Consider the following 9,871-nt stretch of genomic DNA (forward strand, 5'->3'; position numbering starts at 1 on the left):
TTTAAATTGCATGGGTACCTTAATGCAGCCGGATCCTGATACATGTACATGACGGTACAGGGTGAATAAAAAAAAAACAAGCCCAAATGGCAGGACCAATTTTTGAATGAGGTTTTGCCTGTAGCATAGGGATGCGTGTGAATTTTATGCCTTTGTTCTGGAAGAAAACTTACCCTTTTTGTGATCCATACATGGGCGTCGCGAGGGGGGGCAAGGGGGGCACTTGCCCCCCCCCCCCCCCTGGAAAAGCAAAAAAAAAAAAAAAAAAAGGACGCAAAAAAAAAAAAAAAAGAGGCGCGAAGACAAAGTGGTGTACATTTAATGAGTTGGGGGGGGGGGGTGCAAAATGTCCCTGCCCCCTCTAAAACTGATAAATCGAAAATGTGTTAAGAAATACAAGCATTTTTGGTCAAAAATCTTTTTTGCCTCCCTCTAGAAAAAATCCTGGCGACGCCCATGGATCCATGGACAGAACTTTAAAACGGACTTTGTGTTCAATTCCGTAACTTGAAAAGTACATGAGTGATTTGAATGATTCTTGTACTAATTAAGAAAGCTCCCTGATTGGGCCTTCATATCCTAGATTTTCAAACGGCTACAGGCAAAATTTCATTCAAAAATTGGTCCTGCCATGTGGGTTTCAGGTGTTTTTTTTACTCGCCCTGTATAGCTGCCGCTTTGGTGGAGGTCGTTATCGCAAAGATGATTCAAATCCACCATTGGAAACTTCGGCAGCGCTACGCAGGACATTTCTTCGAGCGTAGCATTCTGCGCGCTGTATTTGTTAATGCACGCGCGTGTGGTATGCTGGTAAGTTGCTGGGTAGCATTGCCGAAGTTCCTAATAAGATGGGACTGGGTTCGTCATTGTTGATAGCGTATTACCGCAGAGTTGGCGTTAGTGGCGGCGCTACGGGAGGGGGGTTCTCCCCACGTTTTTCCCCACCCCCAGTTTGCCCCACCCCCAGTTTTCTCCTAAAACTTTATCAACACATTTATAAGTTATGTTTATTTTCTTCGCTGATAAGATTCATAAAATGTGGACACAAGGCCCAATGAAAGTATTATATAAACATCGATACTTATGAAACAAAAACACTCCACATTGTGCGTGTACGTCTTTGTACATTATTGTGTCGTACATTTTGTTATAGGCCTACACCATTCTGCGGTTTGATACATTTCTCATTCATAAAAATGATTGTAAGTACCTCAAGTTGCTCTATAGTGGCTTATTTCCGGGCCATTGACAATGGGCACACGCACGTGTTCACAGGCTAAGATTTTTGTGACTTCCCCCCAAAATATTTCCTTGCCCCCCTTCGCCTCGTGGAATGGAACATTTCATTAGTCACCGAATGAAATTATTCTTACCACTGAACTCACAAACATTCATTGTTTGTATACTGACGCGCAAAGGAGGGGGCATGTGCCTTTCCCGCTATAATGGACCGACCCAGTAAGCACCGCCCCATGGTGTTCTGACCACTGATCTCTATATAAAGACTGGATAGCTAATACAGAGCCGCACAATGTACGAATTTGACGCCATATTGGTGAGACCGGCTGGTGATCTACAAAGGACAAGTTGCCGTTTTTATAGACAGCATGATTTCTTTTGTAACGTCGCGGTTCACTTGACTTATATTTTGACCACCATCACTGATCAAGGTTAACTACAATTTTTCTAACGTCGTGGTTACTAAAATGCCGCAAATATAACTTTTTCGGCGTTTTGAAATAATAATCACTACGGAAATGTGTCCCTTTTAGAACATCATAATATGTGTACGTGACCAAAATGCGCGTCAACTGTTGATACAACGCGCGCGTATTTACGCGTAGAACGTTCGTATTATACGCGGCCATCTTCGTGAGACCGGGGGCGAATTGGTCAATGTGCGAAGTCTACTGTGTGAATGTTGTATGCATATCCGCTATCCAGTCTTTATATAGAGATCAGTGGTTCTGACCAATCACACCTATGATTTAGGTCCGACGTGCGTGGACAAAAGTCCGACATGCGTGCACACGCGCGTATGATGCGCGTGGCAGGAAAATGCAGTGTGGCATTAGAGAGGAGCACGTGTTAATTTGCCCACGTGCGCACTGGGCGGAGCTTACTGGATCGGTCCATTCGTGGATGCCAAAATTAATCTGCTATAAAAGAAAACATTGAATGCCCCTCCCGGAAAACGAGGCGGCCCCTCCCCCCCCCCCCCCCTCCGAACTGAACCCTAGTTACGCAACTGGTGGATATAGCTTAGCACAACTTTTCAGTAAAAACAAATTGTGAGCAAATTCACTAAGTTGGCCCATGGATCGAGGAAGGAATAGACCTTCCATGGTTGACCATCCACGGCCTTGTGGGGGCACGGAACGGGGACTGTTGGGTTGAGGGTGCCGGACTGTGGAGGGAGTTTGAAGGGCCTGGGGTAGGGAACCTGGCAAGCGGAGTACACACCGACCGAGTCGGCTCAGTGCGCAGAAAGATAATAATTAGGTTTAATGTGGCACATTAAGTTTAAAATTTTTTTTTTTTTAAATTATTGATCAGTTACGTGTTATTTGTACAGGGTGAGTAAAGAAAAGTGGAACCCAAATCCCCAAACATATATTTCATATATAAAAATGTAGCCCCAAACATGATAATGACCGCCGAAAAGCCAATTTCCTAAGCTACTTTTAGATGGGAAAAAATACTGAAATTGCTCAATCCGTTCAAAGAATATCACCATTTGAACGCAGTGACTCTAAAAACCTGTTTTGTCCACACAAAAAACCAGTTTAGTCTGACTGTTCGGAACAACAAAGAAAATGACACAGACTTCTTCAACACCACAATATCTTTAATAACAACCCTGGTTAGGCTTAATCCACTTTTTTTTAAAAGACGGGCCTTCAAAAGGACTTCGTTGAGTATTTTTAACTTTTAAACTGAGGTTTGGTCGCTGGTGATGTTTGAAGATAATTGTGACGACGATTCTTCGAAATCGCATTTTTGGACGAAAGAGGTTTTAGGGTCATTGTGTTTAAATGGTGATATTCTTAGAACGGATCGAGCATTTTCCGTATTTTTTTCATGTAAAGTAGCTTATGAAATTTGCTTTCCAGTCATTATTATGTTTGGTGCTACATTTTTTTTTTAATATAAAATATAAATTTTGGGGTTTGGTTTCCGCTTTTTTTTTAAACTCGTTTTCCCCAGCCAACCTAGCATGCATGACAGCATTCGGTTTGTTTACTTGTTTTTGTTTGTTTCTTGATTTTTGTTTATTTGATGGAAGAATGTTTTTTTTTTCTTGGAGGAAACACGACTTAAGGCCTTACGGTTTCAAAATTGCCGTTCAAACGCGATCGCAATGTTCATCAAAGCCTACAGCTATGATAAAACCTATAATTGGCAAACTGTTTTCCAAATGAAGTGGCTTAATTATTTTCTTTCTGGGGTGGGAAGGGAGGGTGTTGCTCTCTGCAGCATATTCGATTTTTTTCCCTAACGAATTTTCCATTTTGTATATTTAATTTAAACGAAAAAGTACTTTTTCCTATATTTGGCGCTCCCACCCCCATGCAAATACGTTTTGGGGGGTGCCTTTGCGCCCATAACGCACAGAAGATACGCGTGAATTATATTGTCGGGCTGCAAATAATTCCAAAATGTGTAAAGTCATTATTCTATAACTAAACATGCCTGGCTGGGTTTTGTTTTACCCGATGTCTCATTTGAAAGTGAATAACGTTTGCATTGATTAAAATAGCAATTAATAAAAACCCAAAAGAAATTTGAGGTGAAAGTGCGAAATAGCACGTCGGGAGAGAACTTGTGTTGCCTGAAAATAGGTCCAAAATTGTCCGTATTACTGAAGTTACGGATAACAAGGTGCAATAGTAATTCAGTCATTATTATAACTTTAACCCAAACAGAAAAGATATACAATTAAGGGAAAATCGATAACTTGTCGTCCCTATATATGACACATTATTCATTAGCCAACAGCGAGTCTAGTTTCAAAAAGTTATTATTTTCTTTTCCTTTGGCCTTCACTATATACCCCAAACATCATAGGCCGATACACACTATCGAATGCTCATTTATTATGCATAAAAATTAAGGCGCGACAGACGTAGCTGAGCCAAGCTCTGGGGCTAAGTAAAAACTATTATGGGATACGGACCGATGGTTTGTTGGTGATTATTATGGGATGGCCCATCAGTGTGCGCATGCTCTGTTTGCGTATTGTGCAACTTCATTGCCACTCAATGTACTATTTGCCTATATACAACACCTATGATGCTTAGGGGGGTATTGAATTAACATTTTCCGTTCATACGAAGGCGATGAAGAAAACTGAACAGAATGAATCCTGTTCCTTTTTCCATTACATTCCTGTTTGCCCCATTAAGTATTTCTTCCTTTTTGTTCGAGAGAGGGTTTGAAAAGCTCCGAATAAAAATAATTCTCTCTTGTCCTATAGCCTAATTTGCCTTGATTTTTATTGGCGCGTTATAAGATGGGATTTTCGGGCTGTGTTATTTTAACAAAATCTGAAAGGCATCGGGAACAAAAGTGGCCATCACTGGTCGAAATCTCTTCGCGCAAACCCAAACTCATGTTTCTTTCGCACAGTGTCCTGCGTTGATTTAGTTCGAAATAACTTTTTTTGTGCGGCTGCAGAAAGCTGTTATGTGTGCAAACCAGAGCTGTGAGTCTTTGCCGATACTGGGACAACGTTTTATAACTCAGAACATTATTGAAATGAATAAAATGTTTCCCCTGTCGAGTGGCCTAGCCCCATTCAGGCCGTTGTGATGCAATGATGGAGTCTTTTTAACCTAAGAAATGGAACTTTAATTGTTGGCGCTGGACATTTCGCATCCGGAAATCAAAAAGTCTGGAAAAAAAAAATGACACATCTAAACATTACATTTTGCCAACGGCTATTCGACCGATATAGTAATATGTCTTAGTGTGTTGTGATAGTTATACTGAGAATTACTTGAATATGGCGTAACGGGACGATTCGGGAAGAATCGTTCTATCCCCAAAAAGGGGGATAGGCCTATACATCACCCAGGCATGCAACTGGGAAGTCACAAAAAAAGAGGAAATTCAAATTTTTCCAAGACTTTGTACAGTGTTTTTCTATTTTCAATGGCACACTTGGGAAGTACAAAAAGAGGAAATCAGCTGATCCGAGGAAAAGTTGCATGCTTGATCACCGTACTTTCGGCCATCGAATGTTGTATTTTGACCTCATCAATTTAGTATTTCTTTCTTTTTCGAACTTTAATTGATTGACAGACTGAGGTAAAACAAAACGGTGCCCATAAGACATATAGAAAACTCTCATATTTTGGGCTGGGCGTTCGTGGCCAACTTGTTTTTTCCTAGCTATTATAGTTAGCTTAGTTTAAACCTTTTTTTAAAAAATCACTTAAAATAAAGGAGAATCATAAACTCGTAAACTTTCTCAAATAAAAGTTTTTTTTAAACGAAGAAGCTTAGGGCTTATAGGCCTATACTTTTTTGTGATCCGGGGACGAACTTTAAAACGGTGTTTGTGTTCAAAATTCCGTAACTTGAAAAGTACATAAGTGATCTGAATGATTCTTGTAGTAAAAGAAACTCATTGATTGGGGTTTCATATCCCAGACTTTGAAAGTGCTATGTACAGACAAAACTTCATTCAAAAATTAGTCCTTCCATTTGGGTTTCGTGTTTTGTTTTGTTTTACTCCCCCTGTATGCAATCGAAATCAGCATGGAAATCAAATGATCTTTGGTTAATTATAATCTCTGAGATATTTCACGAAACGGTTATGAAATGATTGACTATATTACATTTTCCGACTTTAGAGAAATCGTACTCAGTATGCAACTATAGGCCTACGATGGCCGCTTTGACCGCAGTGCGTTTTTGCTCCATGTCTCCGGACGGGATGGCAGTCCGAACAAAAAAGTCCAACTACAAAATTGTCCGATGATGAACCCACTTTTTTTTTTTAATTGGAAAAGGCAAAAATGATGATCTTAGAAGACCACCGAACATGAGTGTGGAGCTAAAGGCCTATACAGAGTCCACGCGCGTTTTGGACGACCAAAAAAAAAAAAAAAAAACCCAGTCCAACTTTTTTAACAGAGAGATTTTTACTTTTGCGAACTAAAAAATCATAGCAAGAAACAATCAAGGCTCTTGTTAAAATTTGGGGGTGTATCGTTTTTATAGTAAGGTCAATCTAAACATAGGCTTTTACCGGTAAAAAAAAAGGTTGACTTTATATTCTTATTATTGAGACTCGGCAAATCTCAGAAACCGTTTCCAAACGGATGCAATTTCCCGACAAAATTAGTGGAGCATCACAAAATTTCGTCTGCGAGACGCGAGGAAAAAAAGTAATAAATCGTCACCATAACAACCACACGTCACTATGTTTTTTTTCCAATTTCGTTCCATTTTCCCAAGAAATAAAACTAGCCTAAATATATAACCTCATGTAATTTAGCTCAGTTTTGACTGCACTTATAAGAAAATGAGTGAAGTTGCATCATCTGTTTGGTCATTAGTCTGTCCTTGCAAAACAAATATAACTACATGTTGCAAATCAGCTCGATCGCCCCAAGTTTCATTTGTTAGCTCAATCATATCGGATGGTGATTTATTATGCATAAAATCAAGGCAACTGAGAGCCACGCAGGGGCCTAAGCAGAAACTATTATGGGATGCCGGCACCCGGTGATGACTATTATGGGATGTCGGAATGCTACATTAATGCGCGCATGCTCACTTCGCTGTGATGACGTAGGCCCAATTAGTGGCGACACAATGGCAGCGCTCTTACAACACAACCGTGGCTGCTGAGTGAGTTTCTGGATCAAGTTTTAATAAGAAAACAAAATCAAATTGGGGTTAAAAAGCCTGCGCTTTTTCACAAGTTTGGGGAAATTAAACATTACTTGTAAGAATGAAAAAAGGTCTGTTTGTACAAACTCCAGTTGTGAATTTGTTTTTTTAATTCGATGTCTAATTTCAAAACTGAAGTTTCAAACTAACTTCAGACCCCATTTTGATCAGGTATAGTGTAGGCCTATTTCCAATTTTCTATTGCAAATTCTTGAAAAACACATTCTTCATATTGCACAAATAAATTTTGAGAAAAAGTAATCAATAAAGCGGATAGATTTTGCCCAAATCGGTATTTCCGCGTTTGACTTTCCAAAATGTTTGGAATTCCCCCCTGTCGCCCCCTCCCAAACTAATGAAAAGATAAATTCTTTCCTTTTAATAAATTTTCTTGCCAGCTTTTGTTATTTGTCTTTTGAATACAAATCTGTATAATTGTTTGTTTGATAAATATGGCACTTTTGTTTGTGGGCCCAAACAGGTAGCATGGTTCCACCGTTAAAACCCTGCGCCGGTCGAAAGCAACTTCACACGGTATGGGTCCGCGAGCGCATCACGCTGGTCATGTTGGGCCCGTAGTTTTATCAACGGGCTATTTTATTAGGATTCCTACCAGATTTTCTTTTTTTTTCTACTGTGCTTTTTACATTAAAAAACTGGCCGCAAATTTTATTTTCACGTCGGGAGTTCGAAGAGTTGATAGGCCCTAGTTAAAAAAAAAGTTTAAATACTTTCAGCCTAGGTCTTGCAGCAGTTTACGGTTGTCTTCCAAGATATTTGTAGGAAAAAAAAATCGTTTTTACATCGATATGACAATTTTAAAATTTGTTTCAAGTAATTAATGATGAAGATTCTGGGGTGAAAAAAAGGAGATTGATATATTTCCAGCTTGTAGTAGGCTTTTCTTTTGCTAATGTAGCGCTTTCTTTTAACTGTTCTGTTGCCTATAATGTTATCTCCGCGTTAATTATACAAGAACTTCTGGTATTTGCATGCAAGACCTATTCCTAAAAGTATTGCCCCCAAACCAAAAGTATTTTGTATCGTAAAAGTGCTAGAAAGTCTTCAAAAAAGAAATTTATAACACCTGTTAATTCAAATGTCTTCGGTGTCGTGCCATAATATTAGTCAATTTGCATTAATGTATAGTTACTTATAATGTAAAATGTTATTTTTGGGCACTTTTCAGCCCAAATTTCAAATCATTTTTTAGTTCATGGGAGCCTCCAGGTTAAAATCATGTCTGGCCCGCGAGTCAAAAAGTGGCTCACATTATTAATTTTTGTGCAGTTTCCGCTTGGCAAGTTATGCAAATTTTTCCCTGCGGGTCCCTTTTCAAGAACAAGACCCTAATTGATATGCAAAATTTATTGACTGTACACAAAAAGTGTTCTTATACAATGTTGGTCTGCCACAAAGCTGTGTCTCTACATGTGTCCCTTTCCCCCCACCCCAGGTAGTTTTTGTTTCCTCACTTGTGTCACCCTGATTAACTAAGTTGTGATTATTATGGGATGTTTTGGGTGATTAATATGGGATGTATCTTTATCTGTGACGTCAAACTGCGCATGCACAGTGGCCGTTTTGCCACCCTTTTGTCGTGGGGGTGAGTCCCTTTTTTTGTCCGTTCTGCGCCATCTTCGCACCTACCTTCCCCCGGTCCAAAAGGGACTACTCCAGGCACGATTTATGTTTTCATTTCGTCTGGATTTTTTAACGCTCGGGGTCTGCAGCCACCACGGAGGCATCCAACGGCCAGGCAAGGATGCCAGGAGTTGGCAGAAACGAGGAGGACGGCGAGGAAAACTCATTTGAAATGGACGATTCTGTTGATTATGGACCGAGTGCACCTACCGAAGGCGGACATGTCAATCCTGGTAAAGTGAACGCTCCTATTTTGAATATCGACAACAATTTGCCGTTCGGCGCGATATCGCATCGGGCCAAAACTATCAGAAATTTGGCAGAATCCCCACGTGCAAATACAGTAAAACAATCATGATATTCCAGAGTCCACGCAACTGTGTTAGTGAAAGAATTCTTGTCGACAGCAGTAAATTTTGCGCAAATTCCCCGATGCCATGTGGCGGTGCTCGGCATGTGAATTTTTTTTTTTTTGGTCAAGGTCTATCGGTCATCGCGAACGTAATCGATGCATGTTGTTCGTCGCCAAACAACGTGAACTCCAGGAGATTAAACTCGCTCTAAAAAGGTGCAATCCCGGCGCAATCCCCCTCGTATTTTACCCTCTGGTGTGCACCCTTCGTGCCGGTGTGTGAATATGGGAATTTGGGGGGAGATTTCCTCGCTAAAAATGTCGAAGATGTTTGCTGATCTTTCTGAGATAATTATCCCGGGCAGTAATTATTCAGTTGCCACGCACAGTGTACGTGTACACGTAACGTGAATGAATGAGTGGCGCTCACTGATTGTGTGTTTTTGACGAAACTACCGGGGATTAGAAAAAAAAAATCTAAAAAAAAAAAATTGTCGGGAATTGTGTCCCGTTTCTTTTTTCATGTTTGCTCTTTTAATACGCTTTCAGCGGAAGAGTCACCCCCTTCAAAGAAGAAAAAGAGCAAGAAAACGAAAAAGGAGAAGCGAAAAGAGGGAAAATCCAAGAAACGCAAGCGCTCTGTGGACCGAGAAAGTGGAGGGGTGAGTTTTGTACGCAGTTCTTTGTGCACAACTTGTTGGCAGTGCTGCATGTGTTTTTACACACTGTTGGCTTCAAGTAGAATGGTTTTTCTCTACATAAGAATTTGAAAAAAAGTTGTTTTGTTGTCAGAAAGGAAAATCTTGTTTGTTTTTTTTTCAATTTTTTTTTGGTGTAGGCATACTCGATTATTTTTTTTTACTTGGGGGATAAATATATATTCATATGACGTTATAAATTTGACTTCCTTCTCAAATCATTTCCTGGTATTTTTGGTCAACTTTGCCATCACAAATTTTTTTCTTCGAAAGA

General features: G+C 39.9%; 1 long non-coding RNA gene across 1 annotated transcript; it reads left to right on the forward strand.

Moving 5' to 3' along the window:
• Positions 1-8,298: 8,298 nt before the first annotated feature.
• On the forward strand, positions 8,299-9,664 carry LOC119743178. The gene is made up of 2 exons (XR_005272989.1): positions 8,299-8,780; positions 9,449-9,664. It is a non-coding gene; the product is annotated as an uncharacterized LOC119743178 (long non-coding RNA).
• The last annotated feature ends 207 nt before the right edge of the window (positions 9,665-9,871 follow it).

This window comes from Patiria miniata, unplaced genomic scaffold (assembly GCF_015706575.1).
Source record: "Patiria miniata isolate m_02_andy unplaced genomic scaffold, ASM1570657v1 HiC_scaffold_6, whole genome shotgun sequence".
Classification (NCBI taxonomy): domain Eukaryota; kingdom Metazoa; phylum Echinodermata; class Asteroidea; order Valvatida; family Asterinidae; genus Patiria; species Patiria miniata.